The following is a 10,259-nucleotide window of genomic DNA, read 5'->3' on the forward strand; positions in this document are numbered from 1 at the left end:
AGAACTCTGCCTTCATCATACCCCTCACCTTAGTTACTTCCATTAAATGTTTTGTTATATCAAACCATTTAATTGTTGCACGCCATTCACTACTATGAAGTCTATTGTTACTATCCACATTGTTAGATGTTATTAGTCACTTATTTTTGCACATACTATTTGCACTGGCACCTAGTGTGCAGTCATTGGGATTGGCATTCTTTTCACATATTTTTTATAATTTTAGTTTTTTATCACTGATTGTTTAGTATAATATTCCTAGTCATTTTTTTTAGCTATGTATGCTGTTATATATATGATTTTTACTGTTATTAGTGGCATATGGTGGCCTCACTTGTAAAGCGCCATGGAATAAATGGCGCTATAACAATAAATAATAATAATAATAATAATAATATGGTCTCTGTGGCTTTGTTCTGACAATACATATTTTGTTGGTATAATCTCCTTAGCAATTTTACCTGGTGTTGTGGTCTGTAATTTAAATATATGGTGTTATATTTTACTATATTTTTTATCTATATAAATCATGTCTTACTATTTGTGCGGGAACCTCTTGTGCTTGTAGTTCTATGTACCGCTACTTTATTAAGGTATTTTAACCCCTTCATGACCCAGCCTATTTTGGCCTTAATGACCTTGCCGTTTTTTGCAATTCTGACCAGTGTCCCTTTATGAGGTAATAACTCAGGAACGCTTCAACGGATCCTAGCGATTCTGAGATAGTTTTTTCGTGACATATTGGGCTTCATGTTAGTGGTAAATTTAGGTCGATAATTTCTGAGTTTATTTGTGAAAAAAACGGAAATTTGGCGAAAATTTTGAAAATTTCGCAATTTTCACATTTTGAATTTTTATTCTGTTAAACCAGAGAGTTATGTGACACAAAATAGTTAATAAATAACGTTTCCCACATGTCTACTTTACATCAGCACAATTTTGGAAACAATTTTTTTTTTTGCTAGGAAGTTATAAGGGTTAAAATTTGACCAGTGATTTCTCATTTTTACAACAAAATTTACAAAACCATTTTTTTTAGGGACCACCTCACATTTGAAGTCATTTTGAGGGTTCTATATGGCTGAAAATACCCAAAAGTGACACCATTCTAAAAACTGCACCCCTCAAGGTGCTCAAAACCACATTTAAGAAGTTTATTAACCCTTCAGGTGTTTCACAGCAGCAGAAGCAACATGGAAGTAAAAAATGAACATTTAACTTTTTAGTCACAAAAATGATCTTTTAGCAACAATTTTTTTATTTTCCCAAGGGTAAAAGGAGAAACTGGACCACGGACGTTGTTGTCCAATTTGTCCTGAGTACACTGATACCTCATATGTGGGGGTAAACCACTGTTTGGACGCACGGCAGGGCTCGGAAGGGAAGGAGCACCATTTGACTTTTTGAATGAAAAATTGGCTCCAATCTTTAGCGGACACCATGTCGCGTTTGGAGAGCCCCCATGTGCCTAAACATTGGAGCTCCCCCACAAGTGACCCCATTTTGGAAACTAGACCCCCCAAGGAACTTATCTAGAAGCATAGTGAGCACTTTAAACCCCCAGGTGCTTCGCAAATTGATCCGTAAAAATGAAAAAGTACTTTTTTTTCACAAAAAAATTATTTTAGCCTCAATTTTTTCATTTTCACATGGGCAACAGGATAAAATGGATCCTAAATTTTGTTGGGCAATTTCTCCTGAGTACACCAATACCTCACATGTGGGGGGTAAACCACTGTTTGGGCACATGGTAAGGCTCGGAAGGGAAGGAGCGCCATTTGACTTTTTGAATGAAAAATTATCTCCATCGTTAGCGGACACCATGTCGCATTTGGAAAGCCCCTGTGTGCCTAAACATTGGAGCTCCTCCACAAGTGACCCCATTTTGGAAACTAGACCCCCCAAGGAACTCATCTAGAGGCATAGTGAGCACTTTAAACCCTCAGGTGCTTCACAAATTGATCCGCAAAAATGAAAAAGTACTTTTTTTTCACACAAAATTTCTTTTAGCCTCAATTCTTTCATTTTCACATGGGCAACAGGATAAAATGGATCCTAAAATTTGTTGGGCAATTTCTCCTGAGTACGCCGATACCTCATATGTGGGGGTAAACCACTGTTTGGGTGCACGGCAAGGCTCGGAAGGGGAGGCGTGCCATTTGACTTTTTGAATGGAAAATTAGCTCCAATCGTTAGCGAACACCATGTCGCGTTTGGAGAGCCCCTGTGTGCCTAAACATTGGAGCTCCCCTACAAGTGACCCCATTTTGGAAACTAGACCCCCCAAGGAATTTATCTAGATGCATAGTGAGCACTTATAACCCCCAGGTGCTTCACAGAAGTTTATAACGCAGAGCCGTGAAAATAAAAAAATAATTTTTCTTTCCTCAAAAATGATTTTTAGCCCATAATTTTTTATTTTCCCAAGGGTAATAGGAGAAATTGGACCCCAAATGTTGTTGTCCAGTTTGTCCTGAGTACGGTGATACCCCATATGTGGGGGTAAACCACTGTTTGGGCGCACGGCAGGGCTCGGAAGGGAAGGCACGCCATTTGGCTTTTTGAATGGAAAATTAGCTCCAATCATTAGCGGACACCATGTCGCGTTTGGAGAGCCCCTGTGTGCCTAAACATTGGAGCTCCCGCACAAGTGACCCCATTTTGGAAACTAGACCTCCCAAGGAACTAATCTAGATGTGTGGTGAGCACTTTGAACCCCCAAGTGCTTCATGGAAGTTTATAACGCAGAGCCATGAAAATAAAAAATAATTTTTCTTTTCTCAAAAATGATTTTTTAGCCCACAATTTTTTATTTTCCCAAGGGTAACAGGAGAAATTGGACCCCAAAAGTTGTTGTCCAGTTTCTCCTGAGTACGCTGATACCCCATATGTGGGGGTAAACGACTGTTTTGGCACACGTCGGGGTTCGGAAGGGAAGTAGTGACGTTTTGAAATGCAGACTTTGATGGAATGCTCTGCGGGCGTCAGGTTGCGTTTGCAGAGCCCCTGATGTGCCTAAACAGTAGGAACTCCCCACAAGTGACTCCATTTTGGAAATTAGACCCCCAAGGGAACTTATCTAGATGTGTGGTGAGCACTTTGAACCCCCAAGTGCTTCACAGAAATTTATAACGCAGAGCCGTGAAAATAATAAATGTGTTTCCTTTCCTCAAAAATATATTTTAGCCCAGAATTTTTTATTTTTGCAAGAGTAACAGGAGAAATTGGACCCCAAAAGTTGTTGTCCAGTTTCTCCTGAGTACGCTGATACCCCATATGTGGGGGTAAACCACTGTTTGGGCACATGCCGGGGCTCGGAAGGGAAGTAGTGACGTTTTGGAATGCAGACTTTGATGGAATGGTCTGCGGGCATCATGTTACGTTTGCAGAGCCCCTGATATGCCTAAACAGTAGAAACCCCCCACAAGTGACCCCATTTTGGAAACTAGACCCCCCAAGGAACTTATCTAGATGGTGGTGAGCACGTTCAACCCCCAAGTGCTTCACAGAAGTTTACAACGCAGAGCCGTGAAAATAAAAAATAATTGTTCTTTCCTCAAAAATTATGTTTTAGCAAGTAATTTTTTATTTTTGCAAGGGTAACAGGAGAAATTGGACCCCAAGAGTTGTTGCCCAGTTTGTCCTGAGTACGCTGGTACCCCAAATGTGGGGGTAAACCACTGTTTGGGCGCACGTTGGGGCTTGGAAGGGAGGGAGCACCATTTGACTTTTTGAACGCAAGATTGGCTGGAATCAATGGTGGCGCCATGTTGCGTTTGGAGACCCCTGATGTGCCTAAACAGTGGAAACCCCTCAATTCTAACTTCAACACTAACCCCAACACACCCCTAATCCTCATCCCAACTGTAGCCATAACCCTAATCACAACCCTAACCCCAACACACCCCTAACCACAACCCTAACCGCAACACACCCGTAACCCTAATTCCAACCCTAACCCTAATCCTAACCCTAATCCCAACTGTAACCCTAATCCCAAACCTAACCACAACTGTAACCCCAACACACCCCTAACCCTATCCGTAACCCTAACCACAAGCCTAATCTTAACCCTATTTCAAACCCTAGCCCTAATTCCAACCCTAACCCTAAGGCTATGTGCCCACGTTGCGGATTCGTGTGAGATTTTTCCACACGATTTTTGAAAAATCTGCAGGTAAAAGGCACTGTGTTTTACCTGTGGATTTACAGCAGATTTCCAGTGTTTTTTTGTGCGGATTTCACCTGCGGATTCCTATTGAGGAACAGGTGTAAAACGCTGCGGAATCCGCACAAAGAATTGACATGCTGCGGAAAATACAACGCAGCGTTTCTGCACGGAATTTTCCGCACCATGGGCACAGCGGATTTGGTTTTCCATAGGTGTACATGGTACTGTAAACCTGATGGAAAACTGCTTCGAATTCGCAGCGGCCAATCCGCTGCGGATCCGCGGCCAATCCGCTGCGGATCCGCGGCCAATCCGCTGCGGATCCGCTGCCAATCCGCTGCGGATCCGCGGCCAATCCGCTGCGGATCCGCAGCCAATCCGCTGCGGATCCGCTGCCAATCCGCTGCGGATCCGCGGCCAATCCGCTGCGGATCCGCGGCCAATCCGCTGCGGATCCGCGGCCAATCCGCTGCGGATCCGCTGCCAATCCGCTGCGGATCCGCTGCCAATCCGCTGCGGATCCGCGGCCAATCCGCTGCGGATCCGCGGCCAATCCGCTGCGGATCCGCTGCCAATCTGCTGCGGATCCGCAGCCAAATCCGCACTGTGTGCACATGCCATAACCCTACCCCTAACCCTAACCCTACCCGTAACCCTACCCCTAACCCTAACCCTACCCCTAGTTCTAACCCTAGTTCTAACCCTAACCCTATTGGAAAAAGAAAAAAATATATTTTCTTTATTTTATTATTGTCCCTACCTATGGGGGTGATAAAGGGGGGGGTTTATTTATTATTTTTTTATTTTGATCGCTGCGATAGAACCTACCACAGCGATCAAAATGTACTTGTAATGAATCTGCCGGCTGGCAGATTCGGCGGGCGCACTGCGCATGCGCCCGCCATTTTCCAAGATGGCGGCGCCCATGGAGAAGACGGCCAGACACCGGGAGGGACATCGAAGCTAGGTAAGTATGGGGGGGTGGGATCGGAACACGGGGGGGATCGGAGGACCGGGGGAGCGGACAAGAGGACCGGGGGAGCGGACAGGAGGGAGGAGGGGAGCGGACAGGAGATCGGGGCAGAAAGGACGACTGGGGGGGCGATCGGTGGCGGTGGGGGGGGGGGCAGATCGGGGTCTCCAGCCATGGCAGATGCTATTGCAGCATCGGCCATGGCTGGATTGTAATATTTCACCATTTTCATAGGTGAAATATTACAAATCGCTCTGATTGGCTGTTTCACTTTCAACAGCCAATCAGAGCGATCGTAGCCACGGGGGGGTGAAGCCACCCCCCCTGGGCTGAAGTACCACTCCCCCTGTCTCTGCAGATCGGGTGAAAATGGAGTTAGCCCTTTCACCCGATCTGCAGGGACGCGATCTTTCCATGACGCCACATAGGCGTCACAGGTCGGATTGGCACCGACTTTCATGACGCCTACGTGGCGTCAAAGGTCGGGAAGGGGTTAACCGTAATATCTTTTATTGTCCTATTTTATTTTACCTTTTTGTTCGGGTTTCTCTCTTTGGGTTTACAGTTTTGAAATGGCAGCTAAGATGGTTAGCGCTGACAATGCCGTCAGCAGCATCATTATTCTGGTCATCTACATGCAGGAGTACACTTTAAATAGTCTGTGTGAGGAGGTAGTGGCCCTAGAGGAAGAGAGGAGGATGGTAAAGGGATAACAATATCTCGAATTTCTGAACTGTCATCACACAGGCGGGTGACACAGAAGGGTGGCTTACAGTGATTGACGGGGGCTCAAATAAATAATAATAATAATAATAATAATAATAATAATGGTACCAGACAAACAATTATTGAGGTGCAGGAGCCAAGGAACCAAAGGAGGAGGATGAGGTGATGGACATGCAACAGTCAGGAGATGAAGAGGATAATGATCCCCTCTCTGTTGTCCATGGTTGGCGGGAAGGGACTTAAGTGTTTCCCTGCCACCATCACACCATGGACCTCATGGAAGCGCTCAACACATGAGCGCCTACTTGCTGCACTATCTTCAACATGATGTTCATATTCTTAGGGTTAGAAATTGTGCCGACTAATGGGTTGCCACTCTGATAGATCCAAGGAACAAGAGTAAATTTAGCCAGATGCTTTCCCCCCGGAAAGGAATGCGTGCATGCTGGAGTATCGAAATACGCTTGTAGACAATCTTAAGAGTGATTTTCCCCAAGACGGCAGTGAGGCACATAGTGTGCATCCCAGTTCTAGACATCCAACCCTGAGAATGTCAAGGCGTCACCGCAAAAACATTAGCAGCATCAGTAGTGTGAGTTGTTTCACACATTTTTTAGACCAGCCCGTGCACAAAGAGATCAGAGTACAAGTCTGACAAGTTGTGAGCTACTGGAGAGGATGGTGCAGGAGTATCTGGAGCTCAATATCAATGCCATCGGGGGGGTTTGTACCCTTTAGCATTTTGGTATTCAAAAATGGAAGAGTGGCCTAAGCTCACCTGTCACACCTTGGAGATTTTGTCATGATCGACAGCCAGCGTTCTCAGAACGTGTCTTCAGCGCTGCTGGTGGTGTCCTGATTAGTGTTGAGCATTCCGATACCGCAAGTATCGGGTATCGGCCGATATTTGCTGTATCGGAATTCCGATACCGAGATCCGATACTTTTGTGGTATCGGGTATCGGTATCCAAACAACATTAATGTGTAAAATAAAGAATTAAAATAAAAAATATTGCTATACTCACCTCTCCGACGCAGCCTGCACCTTACCGAGGTAACCGGCAGCGTTGTTTGCTTAAAATTCGCGCTTTAACATCCTTACGCGAAGTCCCGGCTGCCAATCACAAGCCGTGACGTCACGGGAGGCAGGAGACGCGCGCATTTTAAAAAGGCGCTCCTGCCTCCCGTGACGTCACGGCTTGTGATTGGCTGCGTTGCCCATGTGACCGCGACGCAACCAATCACAACGCCGGAACGTAATTTTAAAATCCTGAAGGACCTGAAATTACGTCACGGCTTGCTGTGATTGGTTGCGTCCCGGCCACATGGGCGGCGCGCGACCAATCACAAGCCGGGACTTCGCGTAAGGATGTTAAAGCGCGAATTTTAAGCAAACAACGCTGCCGGTTCCCTCGGTAAGGTGCAGGCTGCGTCGGAGAGGTGAGTATAGCAATATTTTTTATTTTAATTCTTTATTTTACACATTAATATGGTTCCCAGGGCCTGAAGGAGAGTTTCCTCTCCTTCAGACCCTGGGAACCATCAGGGATACCGTCCGATACATGAGTCCCATTGACTTGTATTGGTATCGGGTATCGGTATCGGATTAGATCCGATACTTTGCCGGTATCGGCCGATACTTTCCGATACCGATACTTTCAAGTATCGGACGGTATCGCTCAACACTAGTCCTGATGGATAAGCGCATTCGGCTGTCCCCTGAAAGTGTAGACTGCCTAATTTCAAAATGAACAAGTCATGGATGTCTAATGACTTATGCACCCCAGTGGCAGGCTGGGCAGATTAGGCGATTGTGTAGTTTTTAGTGTCATGCATTGATCTCACATTATTGCAGCTTGTGCCACCTTTGTGGTGGTTTCTGTACCTGCTGTTGTTAATGCTGCTGATGTTACAAACAATTTTTGGAAATGTGAAGACTCCAAGTTGGATCTCCATCTGTTGGTTTGCCTGTAGTAGAAGGTGTGTCAGAGGTCTATTATACTGTTTCTACTCTTTGGAAATTGATGCCACTTTAGTGGTGTGTGACAATAATTTTTTTAAATTATTCAAGTTGGGTCTCCATCTGATGGTTTGCCTGTGTAATTAGGGCTCCAAGACAAGCAGGCCTGCCCTTACTTTTAGTCAACTACCTGTGTTATTTTCCTTCCTACCAATATTACTCTCCGTAACTGATGTTTGTGCCATCTGAGTGTGGCTGAAGTAAGAATAAATAAAAATTGCAGGTGTTGCATGAGGTATCACGGCTCCCTGCTAAGACAGCTTACACCGCTCCGTTAACCACCAGGTCCTCAGTGAAACTTCAATTTCTGGGCCAGAACCTGATACCTCATGCATGGCCCACGGTTGACTGCTTCTGTGCCATTATAAAAGGTTCTACTGTGGGTTAAATGATCAGTCAAAAACCTGTGTTACTTTCCTTACATTTTTATACCAATAGTACTGTGTGAAACTGATGTCTGTGCCATGTGAGTGTGGCTGGAAAAAATAAATTGGAGGTGTTGCGTGTGATTCCCAGTTAAGAAGACTTACATAGCTCCCTTAACCACCAGGTCCTCATTGAAACTTCAATTCAAAGCTGTAAATGCTGGCTCAGAACCTGATGCTTCATGCATGGCCCATGGCTGACTACTGCTGTGCCCTTTGCAAATTTCTATTGTGGGTCAATTGATGCTACTTTTCATGGTGTCTGCCCCTAATATTAGCTGTTTGGAAAGCTTTTTGTCACCACTTAAGGTGTTGTGTCTACGGTTGGTTTGGCCTCCCATTGAACCTAATGGGGATTGTGTACTTTCGGCGAACTTCTACATGTTTGGCGAATCGAACTGAACCAAACCTTCAAAGGTTCTCTAATCTCTACTTCTATCCAGGAAGTTCCTCCCTTTTGTCAGCACTAGTGCCCACCCACTGGGCTAATTCTAGCCCAAACAATTTCCTATCTTACATGCTAACACCACCCTATAGTATTCACTTGGTGTGTCAGTAGTCTTCAGGGGAAGGAACAGGATAAGACTGCCCACATCCCTGCATTCGTCTAATAACCAAACCGTTGCACAACTCTCAGGGTAAATAGTAAATAGCAGCTAGAAGAGTTTTTCCCAATAATTAAAACATAACTTTTACTAGTTGAATATTAAAATGGACAAACCAAACACATACAATACCAAAACAAGTGCTCATGACGAAAACTGTGCTCTAATAAAAAACTGGTTTGATCTCACCAATTATGGATGAGAAGGAACCCCACACTGGTTATGCAAGGTCCAGGGAGGTTTCCGCAGTAGCAGGGTGGGGTAGAGGATATGGGGAACTTTTCCCTAAACCCCTGTCGTGCCCCAGCAATAACTCCTGTCCTCACAAGGACAGGCCCCAAGTGAGCCCTACTACAGACACCCCCAACAGGAATAGAAAATACAGACGCCTCCCTGCGTGTTTCCTCTCCAATCCCGGAGATTCATCAGGGGAGTTTTCATCGGCCAGAAGGCCTACTTATTTGCTCAAATGTCCATAGAAATCGGGTATTAGCAGTGGCTAAGTACCATATCCTCTACCCCACCCTGCTACTGCGGAACCTCCCTGGACCTTGCATAACTAGTGTGGGGATCCTTTCGTCCATAATTGGTGAGATCAAACCAGTTTTTTATTAGAGCACAGTTTTCGTCATGAGCACTTGTTTTGGTATTGTATGTGTTTGGTTTGTCCATTTTAATATTCAACTAGTAAAAGTTATGTTTTAATTATTGGGAAAAACTCTTCTAGCTGCTATTTACCTTTCCAAACATGGTCAACCATTCTTGGACCTGGAAGACAACACCCAGCACATAACAATCACATAAAACATCTAAACCGTTAGTCTCCTCTCTCTGGAGTATAGAGTGTCCGTTGCTGATGAGACATCATAGAGCACAAGTTCTTGGGCTTGTAGGCTAACATAACAACCACCCAACAGTTCTTGGATGCATACCATGTTCTTCTCCTACAAGAAACTTTAAGTAGGTTCTCTCTGTCAGAACCACAGACCAATGTCCATTCATGTTCCAGAAAAACAATGACCCTTAGGCCCACACATCAACAGTTGCCCAACAGTCCATGGGCATAATGCAGTTCCTTCATGGATTCGCATGACCCCGGTTTCGACAGCTTGGGGATCCTGACATCGCATGTCTAAGTTCCTTTTAATCACAAGTGCATTGGTCAACACATCAGTAGCTCCAGCAGTTCAGGAGCACAGTTCATACAGTCCTGACTCAGCTTGAACCTTTGGGTCGTCCATTTCCTTCCATCCCCTTTTTGTGAACAACAGTCCCTTCAAGTTACACAGTCCATAAGGCAGAAAGAGTTTGAGACCCTTAGGGGTTCACAGTCCTGCAA

The sequence above is a fragment of the Ranitomeya variabilis genome, chromosome 3 (genome assembly GCF_051348905.1).
Source record: "Ranitomeya variabilis isolate aRanVar5 chromosome 3, aRanVar5.hap1, whole genome shotgun sequence".
Classification (NCBI taxonomy): domain Eukaryota; kingdom Metazoa; phylum Chordata; class Amphibia; order Anura; family Dendrobatidae; genus Ranitomeya; species Ranitomeya variabilis.